Genomic DNA, 24,857 nt, shown 5'->3' with positions numbered 1-24,857 from the left:
AGCAGTTGGTAAGAAATATTTCCCACATTGTAGGTTGTCTCTTAGTTCTGTTGATGGTTTCTTTTGCAGTGCAGAAGCTTTTTAATAAGTTGAGATCCCAGTTTTGATTCTTTCTGCTAGTTCCCATGGCACTCAGGATTTGTTCATAAATTCTTTTCCTATGGCAATGTCTTCAAGAGTTCTGCCTAACTTATCTTCCAGCCAGTTTATTGTTTCTATTTTAATATTTAGATCTCTAATACACTTGGATTTTAATTTAGTGCATGGTGAAAGATAAAGGTCCAGTTTTTCAGATTTTTTTTTTTTTTTTTTTTTTTTTTTTTTTTTCTGATTGGGTCCTTGTGCTTGCAAGGCAGGCTACTGAACCACTGAGTTAAATAACTGGCCCTAAAGGTCCAGTTTTCATCTTTGGCAGGTTGAGATCCAGTTTTTCCAGCACCATTTATTAAAGAGGGTATCTTGCCTCCAGTGGTGATTGTCAGCTCCTTTGTCAAAGATGAGGTAGCTGAGTACATCTGTATTTGTTTTTGTGTCTTCCAATCTGTTCCACTGATCCTCAGGTCTGTTTCTTTGACAGTACCATGTTGTTTTTATCACAGTGGCTTTGTAGTACAGTTTCAAATTGGGAATTGTTATACCCACTGCCATGTCTCTGTTGCCTAGGATGGCTTTTGCTCTGGGTGTCTTATGGTTCCAAATAAATTTTTGGATTCTTTTTTCTAGCTCTGTGAAGTATATTGTTGGAATTTCAATTGGCATTGCATTGAATCATTATAGCAGTTTTGGTAGTATGGCCATTTTTCACTAAGTTGATTCTTCTTACCCAGGAGCAGGGGATATCTTTCCATTTTCTCATATCTTCTTGGATCACTTTTTTTCAGAGTGCTGTAGTTTTCAGTGTAGAGGTCTTTTTCTTCTTTTGTTAGGTTGATTCCTTGATACTTCGTTTTTGTGGATGCTATTGTGAAAGGAATTATTTCCTTAATTTCTCTCTCAGTGAGTCTGTTATTTGTGTACAAGAAGACTATTGATTTTTGGGTATTGATCTTGTATCCAGCTACTCTGCTAAAAGTGGCAATTAAGTCTAGAAGTCTTTTGGTGGAGTTTTTTGGATCTTCAATGTAGAGTATCATATCATTAGCAAATAATGACAGTTTAACTTCTTCCTTTCCTATCTTTATTGCTTTAATTTCTTTCTCTTGTCTAATTGCTGTGGCTAATGTTTCCAGAAGTTGAAGAGGATTGGTGATACTGGGCATTCTTGTTTTGTTCCGGATTTTAATGTGAAGGTTTTCAGTTTTTGGCTATTTAATATGATGTTGGAAGTTGGTTTTTCATAGATAGTCTTTATTAAATTGAGATATAGACCATCCATTCCAATTTTTTGCAGGCTTTTTATCATGAATGGGTGTTGAATTTTGTCAAATGCTTTTTCTGCATCTATCGAGAGAAGCATATGCTTTTTTGCTTGACTTTGTTAATATAGTGTATTACATTTATTGAGTTACGTATGTTGAACCATCCTTGCATCCCTGGAATAGATCCAACTTGGTCAGGATATATGATCTTCTTGATGATCCTCTGTATTCTGTTTGCTAGTATCTTACTAAGGATTTTTCATTAAATTTATTAATGAGTTTGGCCTGTTGTTCTCTTCTTTATTTGCATCTTTTCCTGGTTTGGGAGTCACAGTGATATTTGCTTCCAGGAATGAATTTGGAAGTATTGCTTCCCTTTCAATTTCATTGAAAATTTTGAAGAGTAAAGGCAATAGTTCTTCTCTAAATGTCTTGTAGAATTCAGCAGTGAATCCATCAGGACTTGAGCTTTTCTTTGTTGGTAAATTTTTAATTACATTTTCAATTTCACTAATTGTAATTGGGGTGTTTAAAACGTTTTTATCATCTTTGTTCAACTTTGGTAATTCATAAGTATCTAGAAATCTATCCATTTCTTCTGTGTTTTCCATTTTGTTAGAGTAAAGGTTCTCAAAGTAAGTATTAATGATCCTTTGGATTTCTGTTGGATCTTTTGTGACTTTGCCTCTCATTCCTGATGGAATGGATCTGAGTCTTTCCTTTTTTTGATAAGGTTAGCTAAGAGTTTATCGATTTTATTTATTCTTTCAAAACAACAACTCTGATTCATTTATTTTTTGTATCATTTTCTTAGTTTCCATTGCATTGATTTCTGCACAAATCTTTATAATTTCCTGTCTTGTTTGAGCTTTCAGTTTTTCTTGCTCTTGTTTTTCTAGTAGTCTAAGATTCATCAATAGGTTGTTTATTTGAGCTCGCTCTGTTTTCCTAGTGTGGTTATTCAGTGCTATGAATTTTTCCCCCTAAAATTGCTTTCACTGTGTCCCATAGATTCTTGTATATTATATTGGCATTTTCATTTATTTGTAAAAACTGTCTAATTTCTTCTTTAATTTCTTCTCTGATCCATTGATTGTTCATGAGAGTTTTGTTCAATTTCCATGTGTTTGTGAAGTTCCTAAGGTTTCTTATGCTATGGATTTCTAGCTTGATTGTAGTATGATATGATAATATACAGGGGATAACTTCAATTCTTTTGCACTTGTTCAGACCTGTTCTATGAGCTAGTATGTGGTCTATCTTGGAGAATGATCCATTTGCACCCAGAAAAAAATGTATATTCTGATTTTGTGGGGTGGAACACTCTATACACATCTATTAAGCCCATGTGTTCAAAAGCATGGTTGAGTTTTTGTGTTTTTTCTTGATTTTCTGCCTAGATGATCTGTCTATTTGTGATAGTGAGATATTTAGATTCCCCCACTACAATTGCATTAGTGCTTACTTGGTTTTTCATGTTACTTAATATTTCTTTTATATAGTTGAGGGCATTAATATTTGGTGAATATATGTTTATGATTGTCATCTCTTCCTCTTGAATTGTTTCCTTTACAAGGATATAGTGGCCTTCTTTGTCTCTCTTAATCAGTTTTGCTTTGAAATTTACTTTTCTGAGAATGAGATTGCTACCCCTGCTTTTTTCAGGGCTCCTGTAGCATGGAGAATTGTTTTCCATCCTTTCATTTTCAATCTTTGGGCTTCTTTTTGCACTAGGTGTGTTTCTTGTAAGCAACATATCATTGGATTTTTGCTTCTTAATCCATTCTGCCAGTCTGCTTCTCATGATTGGTGAATTGAGGCCATTGACATTGATGGTTATAATTGATATGTACTGACATTATTGCCATGTTATTGCCCTTTTGTTGACTCTTTTTACTTTTTCCCCCTTTCCTTTTAGTTTCTTACCTTACCTATTTGATTTGGTCTGTTGGGTCTCATGGTGTTGTGACCTTCATTGTCTTTTTCTAGGATATTGTTTAGAATTGCTTGTAGTGCTGTTTTGGAGTTCATGAAGTTTCTCAGGTGTTCTTTGTCATGGAAGTATCTTACTTCCCCATCCATTTTGAAAGAGTTTTGCAGGACACATCAATCTATTTTGGAGGTTGTTTTCTTTTAGGACTTGAAATAACTGGAGGCTCTCCTTAACCTGAGGGTTTGTGTTGAAAAGTCTGCTGTGATTCTGATGGGCTTTCCTTTGCATGTGATTTGTTTCTTTTCTCTTGCTGCTTCTAGTATTTTGTTCTGTTGGGTTTCTGGGATCTTGATTATTATGTTTCTAGGAGTAGATTTTTTTTTTTTTTTATCGTGGGTAGTTGGAGTCCTATATGCCTCACTTATTTGTATGTCTAATTCTTCCCTTCTGTTTGGAAAGTTTTCTTTTATTAATTCTGTGAACAGCTTTTTTAAATCATTTGTATTTTCTCCTTCTACTTCATGAATTCCTATCAGTCTTATGTTATTCTTCTTTGCATCATCTAGGAGTTGTTGGAATGATTTCTCATGGTCCCTTACTATTTTTAAGAGACTTCTCTTTTCACAGTCACTGACTGCAAGCCTATCTTCTATATATGAGATTCCATCTTCACATTCTTTCATTCTGTTGCATACACTTTCAGTAGAGTTTTTAATCTCCTGGATATCTGTTTGAATCTGTTTTATGGATTCCATTTCTTTCCTCTGTTGGGCATTCATTGTTTCCATTTCTTTCTTATGCTGGGCCTTTATGGCTTCTATCATGGTCCTGAACTTATCTACTTTTTTCTCAGTTTCTATTCTAGACTTTTGAATCATGACTTCCATTTTGCTCACCATCTCTATAGTTATCTGGGAAATTATTTCCATTTTGAATTTTTCTAGAGCCCGAATTGTCTGTTTTTTTACTTCCTGTGCTATGGTTTCAGGGTGTCTTGCTGGTTCACTATCAGAATTTGATATCATCTTCATTTGCCCTAGAGTTTGCCTTTGGTGAGCTGGAAGTCTTTGTGTCTTGCTTAAGTATTTCCTCATTTTTATTTTTGTTTTTTGGTTGTCCTTGGTTTAATTTCTGGGTTATTACTTAAATCTTCCTGATATATTTGTGCTTTAGCTTTTGAATTTCTAATGCTTCATAGACATTCTCATTTTCATAATATCAGGGAAAACCACTCATTAAATCAATCACAATCAATTATCCCAATTGATACAATCATCCACACAATAAGATCAAGCACAACTTGCAAATTGACCACTTGTGGTAGTCATTATTCTATCACCTTTGAACCATGTGAATTAAATTAAAATCAAGAAGCAGCCCAAAATATATTTGCAGTGAATACACTTTTCTATATAGCATCTTTACTATTTAGGATGGAGTCTTAGACAGAGTTAGGACTAGATGAGTAGATAAGTGAAAAAATTGGAAAAGTTTTCAAGTGAAGCCAGAGGACATAGAATGTCCACACAATCTTCAGGAAACTATTAAATTCAGAAGGGATAGACAGAGTGCAAGAATAAGGACAAGCATATATCCCCTTAACATTAATAGAGGCTCACTTTCCCTTGAAACTACTGACCCTTGAGTGAAGTAAAATGACAGAAGAAAAGAATGTAAAAAAAGAAAAACATGATAAAAGAAGTCTGAATTATGGCAGGAGCAGGAAGAGAAAGGGAGATGAGCAATAATATGATGGAACAAGAGACTTAGTTGGAGAAAGAGGACAGAAAAAAATAAAGAATTTTCAGAGTGGAATGAGGAAAAGAAAGAAAAAATGAATTTGAAGGGCCTCTTTCAGACTATATCTCTGCTGTCATAATATACCACATGCACAGCCATGTTCAGTACCAAGTCCCCTGATCTAAGCTAGCCAATGGCAGATCCCTATGACTCAGACTGACCTCAGGGCAGAAGGCCCAGATTCAGTTCACCAACTTCCTGCAGGGTTGAATTCCATAAAGTTCTACTACAGGTTTTCCCCGCCCTTTCTTTAAAGATGTTCAAAGTTGGGAGCTCAGAAAAATACCCTTTATGACCAGCTATGCCTCTGCAGAGTGGGTCCAAGAACTGGCACCATCAGGAAGTCTGAGAGAGGGGGGAGAGAGTTTCAAGGGCATCATCATGGCTACCTTCCTTGCTGGAGCTTGTGGCACTCAGGCAGGGGAGGGCATGGCTACCTGATCCCAACAAATGGGCCCAAGAAGGCCAGAGAGAGAGCAGATCTCAGAGCAGCCTTCCCAAATCTCACCTTCCTTTCTGGGGCTGATGGCACGTAGCTAAATGGCTTAACCCTTGTTATGCATCTTTTTAAAATTTTGATAAGCACAAGACCCTGCATTTCATAGGCACACAATAAATATTTCCTATTAAATGTGTGAACATATAGCAACACTGTTGATTTTGTTTAAGGTAAATAATGAGGCCAACTTGATGTCTAACCCTTTTCATTGGTAAATTATCAAGCTGCTTACTTTTGTTTTGGCTTCTTCTTTTGTCTGGTTCTAATGGTCTCTCTTAAACCTTGGTACAGTTAATCTACTAATAGTTGGTATCCTGATGTAAACTTAGAGTTCAATGCCTGTTCCTTTTAACCAAAAATAAAAATAAATCTATACAAATCTTAGAATTCCTTATTTCTGCTAGAAAAATACATCTGTTCACATTAATTAACACCAAAGATGGAGAGACTGAAAACTGATTTAACATTTTAAACACATTTTTGTTTTTATGTTTGTTAAATGAATTATACTTTCTGGAAACTAGTTGTGACAAAAAATTTTGTTGTTGGCTTTATATTTCATATATACAATACTCACATTGTAGAAATTACTCAAATATCTGACATGATCATAATTTCCATGTATCTCTAAAAGATTAAATAAAATATGTAAAGATGTGTAACATGTTAAAATGTAATTAATTTTTAAATAACATTATTTCTTAAAATATAGCATATGTTAGAAATTATATTTGTAAATACAGTATGTAATTTTTAAAAAATCTGTCTTTATCTAAAAGAAAAAGATTCATAAACAGATATATCTTAGAATATAATATGAACCCCAAATAATATTTTTCATAAATTAAATAATTATCACAAATCATAGTTAAACACATTGCCAATTAAGGCTCTAAATTGGTTTTCAAATTAATAAAGATTATTTTATTATAAATCTGAATGTTTCTTGAATACTTGTACAGTCTACTTAGCAACAATTTCTTGGACTCTGTCATATATAACAAAGACTTTATACATTTAACCCACTTGGCCTTTGAAATCTTCTGTGTTCAAGGCCTCCTTATGGTTAGCAACGATTTACCCTGAGTAAAGCTATTTGGACTGGGTCATGGGTTTAATCCTTCTCTCTTCAGCATCTATAATAGCATCCTCTACCTGCACTAAAGGCCTTCAGCATTCAAATATTCATGTTTAAAATGTTTATCTGTCAAAAGACATTATGAAATGAGCACATTGCAGGAGAGAAAGGAGTTAATCTTTGTGTAATCCTCTGGGTATAGACCTTGATAATCTTCCTTGCTTGTCAAAGGAGGTGAATTCATTCAATTACCCAAAGTTCAAGCTTGATATGTTAATAATTCTGGTCATCCAACAAGAAACTGTCAAAGATACACAATGTTGGAATTAACTAAAGCAGTAAGTATATAGCTTATTCAGTAACAGTTACTGCAATGTGAGATGTTTTAAGACTGAGTTTATGTTAAAAAGGCACCAGCAGGCAAGGATAAGAATATGCTTTATCCGATCACTGGGTATCTTTGTGTTCTTTAAAAAAACAGTTTCATATAGTGTAGAGGCCAAATGGTGAGCATGAAGAGTCCTGGATCCTAACCTTAGCCAATGCTAATCCAGTGTGTAAATTGGGGAAACATTCTTAGCATTTACTCTCTTGTGTGTGATGTAAAAAAAGAAGAATTTTTGATTCAATGATTTTGGAAAATAATCTTGTCCTCTAAAACTCTGTAAATTTGTGTCTAATAACTATATCAATTATATTTGTATAGCATAAAGTATACTAAGAGTTGCATTGAATGCCAGAAAACGCTACATTTTTCTAAAATTTAAGATGTAAATGAAGCATAGCAACACGATGGAGATGGTTGCTCCAGGAAGTTAGGTATGGGCAAAGATATTTTATATTTCAGAATAATTGAGATCAGTCACAATGTCACACTACATTCATGCTGTTATTTGGAATACTTTATTATGCATTCTCATAATTCTTGTACTTTGAAGCCACATTTTCACAAATGTTGGACATTATTCAGTTATTTTCTCTCAATTATTCAACTGTTCTTTTATTCATTTTTTTTATTCCTCAATACCTTAGAACAATGTGGGTAGTACTGTAATTCTTCTTCTTATTATTATCATTACTCTCCCTAATAATAGTACATTAGATAAAAAGAGCCAAAAACCAGGGCCAGATCAGAAACATAACAAACCTTTATTTTGGGGAGCACTTGCCAGGCTGTCTCTGAAAAAAGGAAGAAAATGCCACATGGCAGAACAGGGGGGGCTTCTTTTATAGGAGCAAGGGTGGAGTCAGCCTGAGCTGGGATGAAGTTGAGTAAGGAAACATTAAGAGACAGGAAGAGCCTGTGACGTCATTAGCAGGGGCATGTGACATCACTAACTACTAAGAGGTAGCAAGTATCAGGTTACTCTTTGGAAATGAGATGAGGCATGATAGGAAGAAGCAGCCTGTCCTTCATTGAGAAAATTCATATTTTAACATGGAGGCTGCTTTTCCATGTGGCAGCCATCTTAAGGCAAGGGAAATCTAACAGTACAGATCTGTTGTAACTCTAGCTATTCATGCCCACATGCAAATAAAAGCAATTGTAATGTAAAATATGGTCAATTACTAAATTGAATTTACTTTGTTCTGATCCTTTTTAGAACTACTCAAATAAAAAAGTAGTTTTATGCTGTAATGTCTAGTGTTTGTCTCTAGAAGTTATAATATTTAGTAGCATATTTTTTTCTGATACAGACAAACATATTTATTGCAGAATATTAAAAAAAGATGCCAAATGTATAATGCTAATATTTCCAATGAAAATATTAATAAAAAGAAATAGGGTGGTATTAAATATTAAACTTTATATTCTTTTCATTTCCAAAGTAATGTTTTGCACTAAGACATTCAATCTGTAGAACACTATTACATGCTGTCAGTCTGGGAACTGGAGCTGTGCCTCCAGGTTAATGATATCAAAAGAACAGCTGGCCCTCAAAGGCACACAGTGCATGTGTCAATCTATGCAGTATATGTATCTCCAGATTTTTTACACAGTTCTAACAATTTCATTTCTACTTACATGAATTTCTCAGTGTATCTCTTTTCTGACAACTGTGTCTCCACAATTAAGCCCTGCAAGTTGTAATTCTTTCTCTTGGGTCTTTCACTCTTCTTGGACATTTATTTAGGTTTGATATCACTTGTCAGTTACCGTCCAGCTTTGCCTGAATCAACACTGCTGTTCTCCTATAAACCAAGTCTTGTTTTGTATGATTCTCAGACCTAGACCATGGATAAGAGGTTCCAGCAAATTCTGTATTTTTAAAGGGTCTGATGATGTATCTCTAGTCTATTGAGAAAAATGAAGTCATAGCATGAAAAATAACAAAAATCCTTTTACTTGCTTTGACAAGATGTAATTTTACCTGCAACAGAGTTCAAAGAGCTTTAGATATCTGTTGAAAGTGAGAAATATGAAATACTTTTTCACATCTTTTTAACAAAAATTTTGGAGACAATGGAGGGTAAAATATGTCTGTAACACTTATCATTTAGAAATATTTAAAATAATAAGAAAAGAGCATATATTTCATTTTTGAAATAGATTAAATATATATTTAACTTTACATGTACCCTGAGGTATCCAGGCCTGGGGGATGGGGATCAATCATGATATCCTATGTATGAGGGGAAAATGCCCTGAATGTATTGAGACATAAAAGCTCTCCAGAATAATAAAGAGGCACATGCTCGAAGTGTTTTATTTTCATTTAAAAAATATTAATGGCCCATAGTGAGTCAAAACAACCCTGCCCCTACCAAAAAAAAAAATCTCAGTTTGCTAATTATGTAAGACTCAATTTGTTAAGAGTGATGAATATTTATGTTTACAAAGGGTCAAAGGTCAGACCATATATTAAAAAAATAGGATTCTAACCCACAATCTCTGCATCAGCGAGGTAAGAATCTGTCCAATAACTTCTACTTTTTTATGTTTCCCTCGCAAGTTTAAAGTAACTAGAGAAAACCAAATACTGTATGTTCTCCCAATCAGTCACAAAGAATACCAGTAATTGAAAGGGATACACTCTTCCTAGTCAGGGCCATGTAACATTCCACATTCTGGAAATCTGTGTCCCAGTTACTAGGGACACTGCTATCCTGATTTCATGGGACCTGATGTATCAGCTAGGGTTTTTTGTTTTTTTGTTTTTTGGGGTTTTTTCCCAAGCATGTTATGACAGTAACCCAGGGAGGACAGTCAAGGCCTCTACAGTAATCACTCCCCTCTACTCACTTGAATTTGGGCAATGACTCAGGTCCAATCGTACTTACAGTGTTATGTGTATCTTAATCAGAGAGAATGTTAAACAAATTCACTTGTTGAAAGTTGCCAACTGAGGATGACTCAGCATTCTGTTAATCATTCCTGTCAGTCTCACCTACAGACTCAGTGAGAGGCATTTGCTGGGTTACCCATTCTTATGTAGCAAAAATAACTCAGTGATGTAGCTCTAGTACAAGAGTCAGGCCAAAAGAATGGAGCACACATCTTGGAAGTTGGAGGCAGGTCTATTTTCACTAGCGGGCATAGGGTGGGGCGACTGCTATGCAAAGCAATTGTCCACTAACTTGGACAATGAACAAGCTGGGCAGTGAACAGGATTTATATAGATTTGGGAAAAGACGGGTGAGGATACAGTGTCAAGACACAACATTAGTTCGTTGTTTGAGGTAGAGAAATTGAGCTTATACAACTGGATAGAAAGGTACACTAGGATTCATCTTGTTTACATAGAGGAAAGCAGGGGTCACAGAGACTCTCCTGAGAACAAAGGATAATGGGGAAAATATATCTGAGACATGGACTTGTTTTAGTTGCTGGAGGGGTTGGAGCTAGGAGGAGCTTTTTGCTTTCTACCAGGTTAGCTACAGCACAGGTTCCTTCTGTTCAGAAATAATTTCCCTGTTCACTTGGAGGTCAGAAAACCTGATTTGAGCAGTGTGGCTTTTTCTGTTCCTGTCGCTTCGGCATCACTTTTCTATTCGTGACACATTTTTGTTTTCTGCGGGCACAAATCTGCCCCAACATATTTTTCCTGTTATCTTCAATGAATGTAGCTGCTTTTCTTTCACCATTTGTATGTATGTTTGAAATTCTTTGCTCATCATACACAAGAGCCTGGAATCTATCAGTTAGATCAATCCCACAATACGAGATGATCTTCATTTATTCACACATCTAAAATGCAGCATCAAGGACTGTGAGTGACTTATAATAACAATTTTTATAATAACAATTTAACCTATTAGAGACAGAATTAGTTCCTGTGGCAGCAACATGTTTTACCAGAAAAACAACCCAGGGAAGCTTAATGTACTTTAGCTAATTATTCAGCATAACCACTTAATTTTTCATGACCTTAGAGAACTTAGCATTGAGAGTAGGATCCAGACAAACAATAGGCAGCTAAAATGTGTACTTGGTCAAACTGAAATAGGCCTTGGGGAGATTAAAATAAAAAAGGAAGGAGATTTACTGGGTCTGTCCTGTGAAGCTAGAGGGCAGAGAAAGTCTGTTCTCCTAACATAAGAGGCCTACTTGAAATTGGCAACCTCATTGTTTCATAAATAACAAGGGGCTGAGAAAACAGAGACAAGCCCAAGAAAGTTAGGCTCTACTGGAAGTCAGCTCCTCCCCAGCAGAAGTGGCAATCACATTATTTCATTTTGTGTGCCCACCAGCATGTCTATAAACTCTGGAACTTGGGCTCCTGTTCAGCAGCCTCCCACAGAACCCCACTCATATAGCATGAGCTTCTCCTTGATCTTTCTAATACACTCTTATCTATCCAGTTCGTTTCCCACTGCTATGTCCTTACATAATTCATTATCTTCAGGTCAGGGGATGGAAAAAGAAAATGGTTACAGCATTTTTGACACTGTATTGTGGCCTGGATATTTGTGTCTCCACAAGTTTATGGAAATATATTGAAACATATTCACCAGTATGGTAATATTTAGAAGTTGGAACTTCGGGATATAATTAGGACTAGAGTGAAGCATTCACAAGTGTTCCAAAAAGAAGAGGCCTCCTTGTTCTCCTTTGCCTCTTCTTGCCAAGTGAGCAGACAACCAACAAAAACACTTGTTTTGTGAACTAGGATAGGAGCCTTCATCAGACAGTAAATTTTCTAGAACCTTGATTTTGGACCTTCTAGCATCCAAACCTTTGAATACATCTTTCCGATTATTTAAATTGTGATAGCAGCTAGAATCAACTTAGATACCCTCTATTTTTAGAGTAGTAATTCAGTCCATGAGCTAAGTAATATGTTGTTGTTTGTGAATATTATTATTTTTTCTTTGTGTGAGATGCTTGGCAATTTCAGAGATTCACTTCCCTGTGGATTTAATGTCAAAGGTATAAAAATCAAGCTAAGAAGTTTACTAAAAGTAATTAGTAAAAAATTCTCCTCTTTTCTATATATAGTCACTGTGCCTCAAGAAACTTAAATTCATGTAACATCAGATGAGAATATGCATCAGGGAGAAATGGTCAAGAAAGAGGAAAAGAACAAAAACCACCCTCTGGACAGAACTGTTATGCAAATGGACCTGAAATTGTGCAGATAAGAATCCTATGCAAGCACAGAAGCCTTTAGGCATTCTGCAACTAATTACCTACAGCCAGGAATCTGCTATGCACTTTGGTTTTGTTCAGTTTTTCTGCTTTTTAAATTGTATTTTCCCTAGATCATGCAACCCATAATTAAAAAAACATACTGGTGAAAAGTTCAGAGTTACACTTCTATCTATGTACCCTGTCTAAATTGTCCCAATTCTTCCTCATATCCAGTCCCCAAACCTGGGTATTCTACAACAGAAAAGTATTTTTATTCTTTTTCACCTTTAACTTTCTAGAATATTTTTGAAATAACAAAAAGCACAATGCCAGCTTTTATGGGACAGCTGAGGAGGGCCAAAGGTTTCTCAATCATTCTTTCACTTTTGTTTCACAGTGCAGAGGCATCATAAGACTTGAGGGACAAAGTGGCTCCCATGAGATGACTGTTCCTGTTGTGAAGGGGGACCTCCTCTCTTCTGTGATGGGTAAACACATGGGCTTGGAGGGAGGAGATTTTGCCATGGGGTGATCTGTCAGTTTCTGCTGTTTTCGGGAATCTGAGGTGACTGGAAGTTTGGAGACATCTAGGCATCAGTCTGTATGTTCTGAAACTGGATATTGTACAAGTTGGAAAGTAGAGGTACCTGTAAACCCTCAGAATTGATTTAGTTGCTCTTATCCTAGTGACTTCAGTACTGAAGGGGGATGAGATAAAGCAGTTAAATTTAAGGGCTAATAACCCTTGCAATACTGATCCTTCTTCAGTAATTCTACTCTAATATGTAAGCTAAGCAGAGCTTTGACTCAGAATTTTAACCTAAGAAGGGAGACAAAATTTAGTTTCCTTTCCACCTGTCATTATTTCGTCTATACTTTCTCACTAAAATTTATTTGACACATTTCTATTGGCATTACTAAGTTTTTTCTAGGCTTTAGTTATTGTGAAAACAACTGTGATGAGAAAACCTCTACAATGTTTTTAGCTTTTTTGCTTTTTTGCTATTTTGTTTTGTTTTATTTCTCAGCATTGTGTATTGAGCTCAGGTTCTTTTCACTGAACTACACCCCACCTTATTTAATTGTTTATTTATTTATTTAGATATAGGGCCTGAGTAAACTGCTCAGGATTCCCTGGAACTTGCAATCTTCTTGCATCAACTTCCCAAGAGTGTTGGGATTACAGGTGTGCACCACCATGCTAATTAAATTGTTTTTTTGTGTGTTTTTTTGTTTGTTTGTTTGTTTGTTTTGGTGGTAGTAAAGATCAAACTCAGGACCTTGCACTTGTGAGGCAGGCAGCAGAACCACTGAGATAATTCCCTGGTCCTTTAAATTACTATTTTTAATATTGTCTATTTCTATCCATATCTAGATGTGACGAGTATCTAATATCTGCAGAAAACTTACCAGGTAGAAATAGATAGAAAAGCTGCTATCTGTCTGTCTGTCTATTTATCTAATATATCCACATATTAAAAATTACTATGAATATATTTGGCTGGTTTCCAATTTACATTCTTATTAGCCCATTTGTCCTTATCATCACAAGCATGAGGTATTATTGAATATTTGCTCTTACAAAATTAACAAATGAAATTAATGTCTCCATGCACTTTTTTGTTTTTTGACACAATATCTCACTACGTAACTGTGTATGACTTGAACTAACTATATATCCTGGGTAGCCACAAACTCAAATCAATCCTTTTGCCTCAGCCTTCTGAGTTCTAATATGACTGACATGCACCACTACTCCTGGCTTAATTTCTCCATGTACTGCTAAAGTGTGTTCATATTATTTTGAAGAAGTTTATTTTCTTCTATATTTAATGGATATTTCTATATTTGGAGTTTAATTATTAATATTATATTCTTTTTTTCCTGTATTTTAAATTAGTTCATAAAGGCTCTTTCTACATTAGAGATATCAGTGCTTTAGATACAGTAATATTTTATTTTGATATCTATGTTTACATCCAAACATTTCTAGCAGGTAACAGTAATATAGAAGTAATTAATATTAGTCTATGCTTGTGAATTGCATGGAATATGAATAAGTATTGAAACATATATTATAGATTTAAATTTGATTTTGACTCTGTAAAATGGGATTCTTTTCCATGTTAAGAGTAATTAAAGCACCTTGCTTGGTAATAGAGCTGAATGTTCTATGTTTTTTTTTTAATCCTTTGAATTTTCCCCACACTAAACATACAAAGTATTAGCGTTCTCTACCAGGAAAAATGGCCCTAATGGTCCTACATTCTAAAATGGCTTCCATCCCTAAAATGGTTCCTGCTTACAGGAAATGAGCCACTTGGCAGTGTGTGTGTGAGCTCTACCCCATCTGGAGAAGAAAAACCTAGCATTACTCCAACCTGCTACCTGTGTAATCCTCCTCTTCCAATCACCCAGCATCCCATTGTCTGCTCAACAACCTGACCAGTTCTCAACTTTCATGATGTTCTCCCCACTGCACAGCCCAATGTAAACCCTTTCAGATTGGTCTCTCACTCTCTCTCTTTTTTTTTTCTGCTTTAATTGAGTTTATTGGTACATTTTAGGGATACAGTACAGTTACATTCATTGTTGGGATCTTGTACCTCTACATGACAAGTCTTGATTCTCATTTTTTCCCCTTACCTCTGCCCTCCCTTCACCCCCTCCTCCCCTCCCCATCTACAAACACTTTATTTTCATCTTTTCATTCTCTCACATTTTTTTCTTTTCCCTGTTTACTCTTCCCCTACCCATTCCACCTTCCCTACACCTTTAGCTCCTTTCTTCCCATTTCTAAATGTCAGTATCTTATTAGAATCTCTCTCTCTTGACCTAAAAAATAAGGCACACTTTCTATTGATAGCATCACTGTACTTGAAAAGAATTAAATTTAATATCAGTCAATATCACTTAAAATTTATTCATTGACATTTAAAGACAAAGAAAAATGTTCAAATAATTTCTGAGATTATACTGCCTGGTTTTCTGATTTCATAGTAATTGTAAAGTATAGAGTAATTTATTTTTTAAAAAGCCATATATTAATTAACTCTGGGTCAGTGTCTACACACAATTTTTCAAAATGTACGTATCTAAGTATGGATATATGTATGTGTGTAGACACTGACCCAGAGTTAACTAATATTAGTATAGAGGCATTGGCTAGAGTTGTGTAAGAGATGGATAAGCAGAGGTAAGGGAATTTTGGAGCCACATGCCCCAAACCTATGGGAATGCAAAGTTAGAGATTAAAAAATAACCTCCAGGGTCACAAGTCCAGTAGGACTACACACACTCCTTTAAGGAATGAATGCGCTGGCTTTGTTCTCCCCATAGTCCATTTAAATTGGTGCCAATATCAGTCATTTACAGACCACCCTGACTTTCCTCTGTCCTTCCCCACCACCTGAACAGATGGGAAAGTTTTTCTTTGATATTTGTTTTTTTGATCTTTGTTTTCTGGTGCTATTAATAAAAGGCCACAGAGGGATTAGTCCAGGCTATCTTAATGACTTTCTCATGCTGAGGGATCTCAGTTAATGGCAGCTCCTCTAGCCTTCTTGGAGTATGGATTAGAGATTGACTCAGAGTAATCTTTGAGTAATCTTTAATTCTTTTGCCCCTTGTAACAATTGCCAACTAGGACATATTAGTTCATATTTATATTTGTTCATATTTATACATTGCATAACACAACAATAAGTTTTTCATCATGTCTTAAACATTCAAGTTTGATTGTGACCCTGTGAAAACAGGACTATTGTCCATGGGCGGGAAATAGTGAAAATAAAACTAGTAAGTAAACCAACACCTTCCTACATGAGGAGTTAAGATTTTAATCACTGTTTAAAACACTTCAATCTTGTATTCTCTCCAAAACAAACGTCCTTAAAATATATATTCTTTTAAAATTTTCTTTTTAACCTAAATGTTTTAAAACTTCCACAGATTCATTTGTGCATTAATAAATTAAGCTTTGCAGTTTTTGACATAAAGTTAGATTAATAATTTCTTCTAGCAAAACTATGCTGCCTCATAAGTGGAATGAAATCCATATCACTTAAAAATATCTTTAGCAGATGAGGGTTTTATAGGACTATAGTGTGGTAGAGTAGAAGAAATTAACTAGAATGGAGACAAAGGAAAACGCAGTTAAACAATTATATTTTTATTAAAACTGCAATTTTCATGATTGAGTTCCTCAATGCAACCCACTCCATTACTCCCTTGATTTAATTTAAGCTTCTTTCCTCCCAGACTCATCACACTCAAAACTCCTTGGGAGTATGAAGTCCATGTATTAACTTAATTGGGAAAGTAAGGAGAAATCCAAATATAAAGGAAAGGGTTGAAATAATTCAGAGATTTCTGAAATTATCCATAAAAACAAAACAAAAATGAAATAAAAAGCCTGGGTATATATTTGTCACACAGGTCAGTCCTTGTGGGAGGGACTACATTTTCTTGGAGATTCCATCCTTTTCAGAGAAGAATACACATTAATAGTTCCAGGAAATAAGGTGTTGCTCTCTTCTGAGGGTCCATACTTCATTTCTTTGAGCTTGCAACTTTTAATTCCTGCCTAATGACAACCTCCTGTACCTCTTACTAACTAGTCTTAAAACTTTTTTTTCCACAAAGAGAATCAGTGAACCTGAGATACTGTTCTAGATTAAGGTGAAGTAAATTCCTTGTTTTAGCTTGCTAAAGCCTCAGACCCTTGATTGGTGACATTTTGAGCTAGGTTTTGATTGTATTTTATTTTCAGTACCAATTTAATAAATAGTGATAGGTAAAGTTTCCAGCATATGTAAAGTTCTCATTGCTCTACTCAAAGAATAACACCTATAAATAACACCTAGGTATATTTCCATTTATATTTTAGGTATAGTCTTCAACACAGATGTAAATAAATAGTTCATTTTAGATATTGGTAAATTGTATATATATTAAATCTAATTTTTTGTTAGTTTAGTGCACTAGTAGGTTATATGTAAAGTTTAACAAATATAAAGACATTGTGAAAAGTAATATCTTCCTCCTAATCTTTTTCTCATAATCACTAATCAGTTATATGCATGTTTCTTTAGAACATTTATAAGTATATATGTATTATTTTCTTAAAAAGAAAAATAATAATATCCCATGCATGTATGTAAGGAAAATGTATCCATATCATTACATAGAATCAAATATATGCTTTATGGCTTATTTTATGTCATCATGTTGATGTACCATAAATAATTAAACACATACTTATTGCTAAAAAGTTCTAATAAATAAGTAATAACTTACCTTGTATACACATATCATGTTTTACATATCTATGTATTTGTGAAATAAATTCTTGGAAGTATACATAATAGATAGGCCCAATTGCTTCAACAAGGTTTTGTGTCAGGTTATTTCATTTTACTTCATTTCTTGGTAGTGGGAATTGAACTCAGGACCTCATGCTTGGCAGGAAGACACTGCACCACTTAACTATATCCCCAGACCTGTGTCAAGTTATTTCTTTTCATCTATGCATCTAATTATTCATTTGCCCATAGCCTAGCCTTAAAGTATACAATAAATCTTTTAGCATTTTCAATGCCTGGGTGATTTATATATATATATATATATATGTGTGTGTGTGTGTGTGTGTGTAATGTGTATGAATATGAATATAATATATGAATAGTATATTTTCATGTGCTGTACACATGTTCTTTTAATTTAAAATTAGGATTTACCAATAAATTAATGAATTCAGTTTACTGAAATGAGTGAAATTGAATATATTCATTGTGATTAAATAGCTATTTGGCTTTTATTCTATGTGAAATGCCTGTATAATTTGTTGATTTCTCTACTCACTATAGATCTTTTGCTTATTTTCTTTGTAAATTGATATATTTATTACAGCAAGGAGTCTTTAAATACTTTTTTTTTATTTTTGTCTTTGACAGAATTATATTTCCTTCAATTCATGTCCTGTCATATAATCAAACATTATAGAAAAATATATTTTTTGCTTAGGAAGTTTTTACTGGATGTAGATGAATATGTGAGAGGGAGAAATTACAAGTCACTCTTCCCTGTAGACTATAATTGACATATATAGAATTGTCCTATGAGACATATCCGGGGTGTTCCAGTTTTTACAATTTTATTAGAACATAAACCCATTTGGCTAGGTATTAGACTGCTAAAATGATAGCTGGGTATTTGAAATGTAAACCTTATGGTCTGCAAGGGCTAAAACATTTACTATCTGGCCTTGAATAGAAAATATCACCAGACCCTCTTTTCTCAGTTCTTTTGGCAAGTATTAATTTTATCCATATCTTACAAACACAAAAGATTGTACAGCACTAAATGAGAATAAGAAACACTTTCAAAATAACTCAAGCAGAATATCCTGGACTTTATGTAGGTCTCTCTGACTGTAGAACTGAGCTTGGAAGCACTGTGTGGATCATCTCATTGTCCAAGAGTACAATTGGGCCTCTTTAATATAGCTGCATAAGAGTCACATACAATGGATTGTTTGTGGAGAACATAATTAATTTTGTATCAAATATACAAACAAGTTGAATGTTTTACATATTTACCTGAAGGAAGAGAATTTTTTCATGTCTCAGACACATTGAAAGTCTTTATGTATCATTCATAAATAAATTTTACTGTAACTACTATACTAGAGTATGAAAAGAAGTCTATATGCCAAAAAATTTATTGAAATAAATTGTTCAACATAATTGCCTACTGATATGAGCTTGATAATTAAAAATGAAGAGTAAAATGAATTGTTTCTTCATACACAATTAATAATGATGGTTAAAATGCTTTGAAAAATTTGACATAGATTTGTGTTTGTTTTTCATTATTTTTCTATAAAATGTACTTTATAAAATAAAACCTTTCTGACCACCAAAGAAAGACACAATAAAGCATATCAATCAAACAAATACAAACAATTATTTTTTCTTATCTTTAATTTGATGATAGTCTTTAATTAACTGTAAGGCAGATAAAAATGTGACTGGAATTTTTCAAATTGTTTAGTTTTTCCAAGCACTCATATAACTCAGTAAAAGAAGCAAATGATACCCTTAATTGAGTATTTTGTTAAATGTGAAAAATAGATATTTCTTCTGAGAAGAGTTTCTCTGTTCATTTTAATTGTCCATTTTTAGATTGTGTCTTCTATTTTTAGTTTGTAAGTTTTTTTGGGGGGTTCTTTATGTATTCTAGATGTTAGTTACTTATTTTAACCTCAGACAGATCATCTCTGTTTTAATATTGAGATACTTGACCCTTTTTTTTTTTTTTTTTTTTTTTAGTTTTAGCACATGACAAGATATAAGGGTCTAGATTCAATCTTTGCTATGTGGATATCCAATTTTCCCAGCACCATTTATTAAAGAGGCTCCCTGTGTTCATTTTGTCAGGATGTGTCCTAAAGTATTAAAGAGGCTATCTTTTCTCCTGGGTGTTTTTGGCCTCTGTGAAAGAACAAATAGTCAGATGTCCTTGGCTTTTCCCTCCTTCCTCTATTCTGTTCCACTGATTCATATACCTGTTTTGGCACCAGTACCATGTTGTTTTTGTCACCGTAGCTTTGTAATGTAACCAACTTCAATGTAACGTCAATCTTAGATCTTGACACTTCCCACTGCTTTCGTTACAGAGTATTGCTTTGGCTAATGCCATATCTTCTGGTTCCTTCTGAATTTTAAGACTTTACTCTAGATCTGTGAGGAATGTTGTTGGCATTTTAAATGGAATTGTTTTCTTTGTTTTGTTTTGTTTTGTTTTGTTTTTGTGAGACATAGTCTTGCTATGTAGTTCAGGATGTCCTTGAAATCACTATGTAGCCTAGGCTGGCCTCAAACTTGAGGTGATCCTCCTGCCTCAGCCCCCAGAGTGCTGGGATTGTGGGCATGCACCACCACGCCCAGCTTTAAATAAAATTGCACAAAAATTTATGTATGAGATTTGGAAGTATAGCCATTTTGACTTCATTGTTTCTAGCTATCCAAGAACATGGGATATCTTTCTTTCTTTTTTTTTTTTTCACCTTTAATTGAGTTTATTGGGACATTTTAGGGATACAGTACAGTTATCTATTTTCTAATGTCCTCTTTAATCTCCTTTTTCATGTGATGTAATTTCTGTTGCATGGGAATAGGGTAGGTACCTCTTAGATATTTAATATAGATGTTTAATAGTCAATGATACTGTACCCTAATTTTTTTCTCAATGAGTTCAATATTAGCACATGGGAACACTACTGATTTTTTGTGCTTGATTTGGTATCCTGTTACACAGCTAAATTTGGCTATTAATTCTAGGAGTCTTTAGTGAAATTATTTGGGTTATATAAGTAGAAGTTCATGTCATCTACAAATAGTAATATTTGATTTCTTCTTCCCTATGCATATCTCCTTCATTTTTTCTGTTGTCTGATTGCTTTGGCTAATACTTTGAATGTTATGTTGAACAGAAGCAGTGATAGTGGACATCCTACTTTGTTACTGATTTTAGAGGGAAACTTTTAGTTTTTCTCCATCCAATATGTAGGCAATAGGTTTCTCATAAATGATGTATAAGATAGAGGTAAGATGCTTTTAACTATTTACTCCTGGGTTTTTATCATGAATGGATTTTGGATTTTGCTAAAGTTTTTCTTTGTGTCTACTGAGATTACTGGGCAATTTTTTCCTTGCTTTTGATAATTAAGAGCTCAATTTTGGAAATGGCCTATATGCCATCAGCAAATGAATGAAAAATGGATTCGGTATTTGTACACAGTGAAATTCTGCTCTACCACAAAGGAGCAAAAATTTCATTTATTCATAGGTAAATGGGTTTACTTTCAGACCACAAAGCTTAGTGAAATAAATCAGAAACATAAATTTAAATATCACAGTTTTTCTTATATGAGAAACTCAAAATATAAATAAAGAGCAAAGTAAGGGATAGATAAAAACTAGAACATCTTTTTCAATTGGGAAGGGGAAACAAGAGATGCAGGGAAGTGGGTAAGAAGAAAGGGAAAAGGGATGGAAAAAAAGGAGAACTGAAGAAAAATGGAGATAGAGCTTTTGCTAATAGGAAGGGATCAAGAGATGGAAAGAGTTAGTAATGAGGGAAGGAGTAGGGGAGGGAGAAAAATTAAGATGTTCTAGGCACATGTTCCAACTTCCTACAATAAATGTAATCATTATGTACTGCAAACATGTACTACTAAAGCTAAAGAGAAAAAGAGTAATTTCTCAGTCTATTCTTAGCTATCCTTACTAGTCTGGATAGTTTTACTTTTATTTTATTTAGTAAATTAAATATTTATTTTTAATAAATAAAATTGAAAAATACTTAACAAATTTAAAATAAAAGCATTGCAAAACATTGGTTTTGACTTTTAGTCTTCAAATTGTTTCTCTGGATGTTGGATTCCTGTAAATTGTATAAAAAAGCAGCATTGAGGTAAATATTTGAATTGAAATAAATTCTATTTGTCCTTTGTGTATCTGAGGATGTGAAATTTGATTAATCTTTTTTTTCCTTTCTGCCCATCATAATGTCCCTGGAAATATGAAATACGAAATATTATATCTCCCAACCTGTTAACTGTATAATATGACAAGTTCTTGTTCTCTATAAATAATAATAAAAAAAAATGATTCCTAGGAATGATGGAAGTTAATAGTAGGAAGGTATTTATTGATAGAAAAGCTCTTGAGGGCCAGGATAAGTTCCAAGTGGGGGGCCTAGGACCCCACTTTACTGAGAAGTTTTATAGGATGAAACCCACAAGGGTACAACATAGGCCGAAGCCATAAACACTCAATAAATTTACAAGTACAGTCACTTAGGTAATGGTGGTCCAATTGGGAAGCAAGTCATGTAGCAAACATGGGTGGAACGAACAAGGATTTTCCTAGGATTCAGTGAGTCCAGAGGTCTCTGGTCACCCTTAGGGTGCTTGATGCCTATCTACACTTCATTAAGCCCAGATCTTTGAAGAAGTATGTGGGTCTGGTCATCTTGTCTCCATCTTGAGGCCTGGTTTTTAGCCAATGTGCACCTGTGGTTTGTTTCACCTTTGTCCAATCCCTCTTGAGGATTTAGCCAATTTGACTGTCTATAATATTTTTACCTAGCTCATCTACTTATAATACCACCTCCAAGAAGTATCCCAAACTGCCATAAGGGGGCAAAGGATAACGGCTGCTTTAGCTGCTTCAGGCTGAAGGGGGTTGTAGTTGTGGTTGGCAGTCAGGAATACCCTTCAGAAAGTCTATCTAAAGGTCCTCGAAGGGCATCAGGTGTTTCCATCATCGGTAGGAATATAGCTTTAATTAAGGAGGAGCCAACGACAGATAGACAGTTAAGTACACATGGGCCAACAGGAATATGATAATTACAGCCATAAGCTCCCTATGGATGAAAGAAATCCTGCCACATCGTGGGGTGTATATACAATGAGATCTTTGCCTACAATCAGCTTGGATACCTCTGGAATTAGGAGAGCTATTTCAGCTATAGCTATAAGGCATGTAGGCCATCCCCTTGTTACAATATCTAGTTTATGACTTAGATACCATACAGGCTGTTGAGCAGGTCCTCAATCCTGCATAAGCACCCCTAAATCCATCCCCCACCTTTCGTCAACATGCAGATTGAAGTGGTTTCCTGTGGGTAAACTCAGGACACGGCATTTAGAATCACTTGTTTAAGACTCTGGACAGCAATTTGGGAATCAGGTTTCCAGGTTAAAATATGGGTATCTGTCTTTTGAGTTTCTTTTATAAGCTGATAGAGAAGTCATGAAATCTCACCATACCCTGCTATTCAAAGGTGACAAAAGCCCATAATTCCCAGGAATCCCTTTAGCTATTTTAGAGTCCTAGGCAGCGGGGAAGAACATATTGCTTTAATTCTTTTTCCCCCTAGTCTTTGGGTTCCCTTAGATATGATAAGGCCTAAATATTTTGCCTCAAGGCCACAAAGTTGTGCTTTATATCTAGAAAGCTTATAACCCCTGTCTGCTAGAAAATTTAGCAGAGCACTGGTACCTTGGCTAGAGAACTCTTGGGGGAAGGGGGCTCACATACCAGTATATCATCTATATATGATAAGACTGTGTCCCGGGGAGACTCAAAATACGCCATGGAAAAGCACTGTCCAAAGCAATGAGTCTCTGAATTCTTGAGGAAGTATAGTCCAACTCATTTGAGAGGCCTCATCACGAGGATTTTCAAATGTAAAAAGAAACTGAGAATCTGAGTGTAAAGGAATATAAAAGAAGGCATCTTTTAGATCGAACACTGAAAACCAACAGGCATCTTCAGGGATTTGAGAGAGGAGAGCATATGGATCAGGTAGCACCGGGTGGATTGGCATTACTGCCTCATTTACCAATGTACGATCTTGTACTAACCTCCATTCTCCATTGGTCATCTGGATTCACAAGATTGGAATGTCGCATGTGCTATTACTGAGTTGAAGTAAACCTTGAGCTCTTGGGTTGTCAGTTACAGGCAATAATCCCTTCTTAACCTCAGGCTTCAGAGGATGTTGCCTTTGGTGAGAAAAAACAGTAGGATCTTTGAGATGAATCCGTGTCAGGGCGGCACTCACCGCCTTTCTTATTTTATCTTCAAATGCCCACACGTCGGGATTTATTTTTGTTTCTATAAGAGGGGGGCAGTGTAACTGATCTGAATGCATGTAGAATACGATGTTTAAACAGGAGAAGATATCTCTCCCCAGGAGACGTACAGGGCTTGTAGGCACAATTAAAAAGGAATGGGTTAAGAGAGAGCCACCCCGTTACCACCTAAGGGTTGAGTAAAATAGTGAGTTACCTCCCTTCCGGTGACTCCTTCCACTGATGTATGATGGCTGGAAGGAAGGCCAGGGTTGAAGAGAACAGAGAGAGAGAGATGCCATTGTCCAACAATAGGCTTATTTATTTTAACTCTGTTGTCATAATTAGCTGGGGCTCCTCCATGGAGATGACAGGTTGGACAGAGGGAGAATGCAGGGAGTGTACTGGGGCCCTTCAGTCTTGTTGGACCAACTGGAAGGCTGGGTCTGAAATCTTGGTTTTCGCCTCAATGGGCAAGCTGACCTCCAGTGGTCACCTTTGCAGTCAGGACATGGTCCAGAGGGCCTCATGTTGCTGTCCTTCTTGAGATGGCCTAACTTTTGGCAGTGGTAGCAGTAGGTTCAGTCATCCAGGCCTTGTTAGAACTGGGAATCAGACCTAAAGTGTATTTTTCTTAGAGCTGCTGCTAATGCTGCTGCCCTCTCTTCATTCCTATTTTCTTCCTCTGTCCTCTTCCTACTTTCAATTGTAAAATATAGAAGAAGCAATTTTAATAAAGTATTAGGTGAGTTGTCTGGACAAAAAGCCAATTTTATAATTTTTTCCTAATATCTGGGCTGACTGTGTAATAAAGTTATTCTTAAGGAAAATATGTCCTATCAATTCAGGAGCTGAAGACCCATTGTATGTTTTATTAATACTTCTTGTAAGTGATCTAAAAAGTTAGAGGGTTTTCTTTTTCCTCCTGTTGAATAGTTGGCAATTTACATAATTTAAAGGCTTAGATCATGTC

At 35.1% G+C, this 24,857-nt stretch overlaps 1 long non-coding RNA gene across 1 annotated transcript in view; it reads right to left on the bottom strand.

Moving 5' to 3' along the window:
- LOC104851293 overlaps positions 1-24,149 on the bottom strand; it is a 32,613-nt gene extending 8,464 nt beyond the window's left edge. Inside the window, exons 1-2 of the long non-coding RNA XR_777168.1 lie at positions 24,102-24,149; positions 23,675-23,815 (exon numbers count right to left, since the gene is read on the bottom strand). This is a non-coding gene — a long non-coding RNA (uncharacterized LOC104851293). The remainder of the gene's footprint in view (positions 1-23,674; positions 23,816-24,101) is intronic.
- Positions 24,150-24,857: the final 708 nt, after the last annotated feature.

This window comes from Fukomys damarensis, unplaced genomic scaffold (genome assembly GCF_012274545.1).
Source record: "Fukomys damarensis isolate Sample0158 unplaced genomic scaffold, DMR_v1.0_HiC HiC_scaffold_35, whole genome shotgun sequence".
NCBI classification, from domain to species: Eukaryota; Metazoa; Chordata; class Mammalia; order Rodentia; family Bathyergidae; genus Fukomys; species Fukomys damarensis.
Note: the sequence above shows the minus strand (reverse complement) of the source record. Positions and strands in the feature narration are given on the sequence as shown.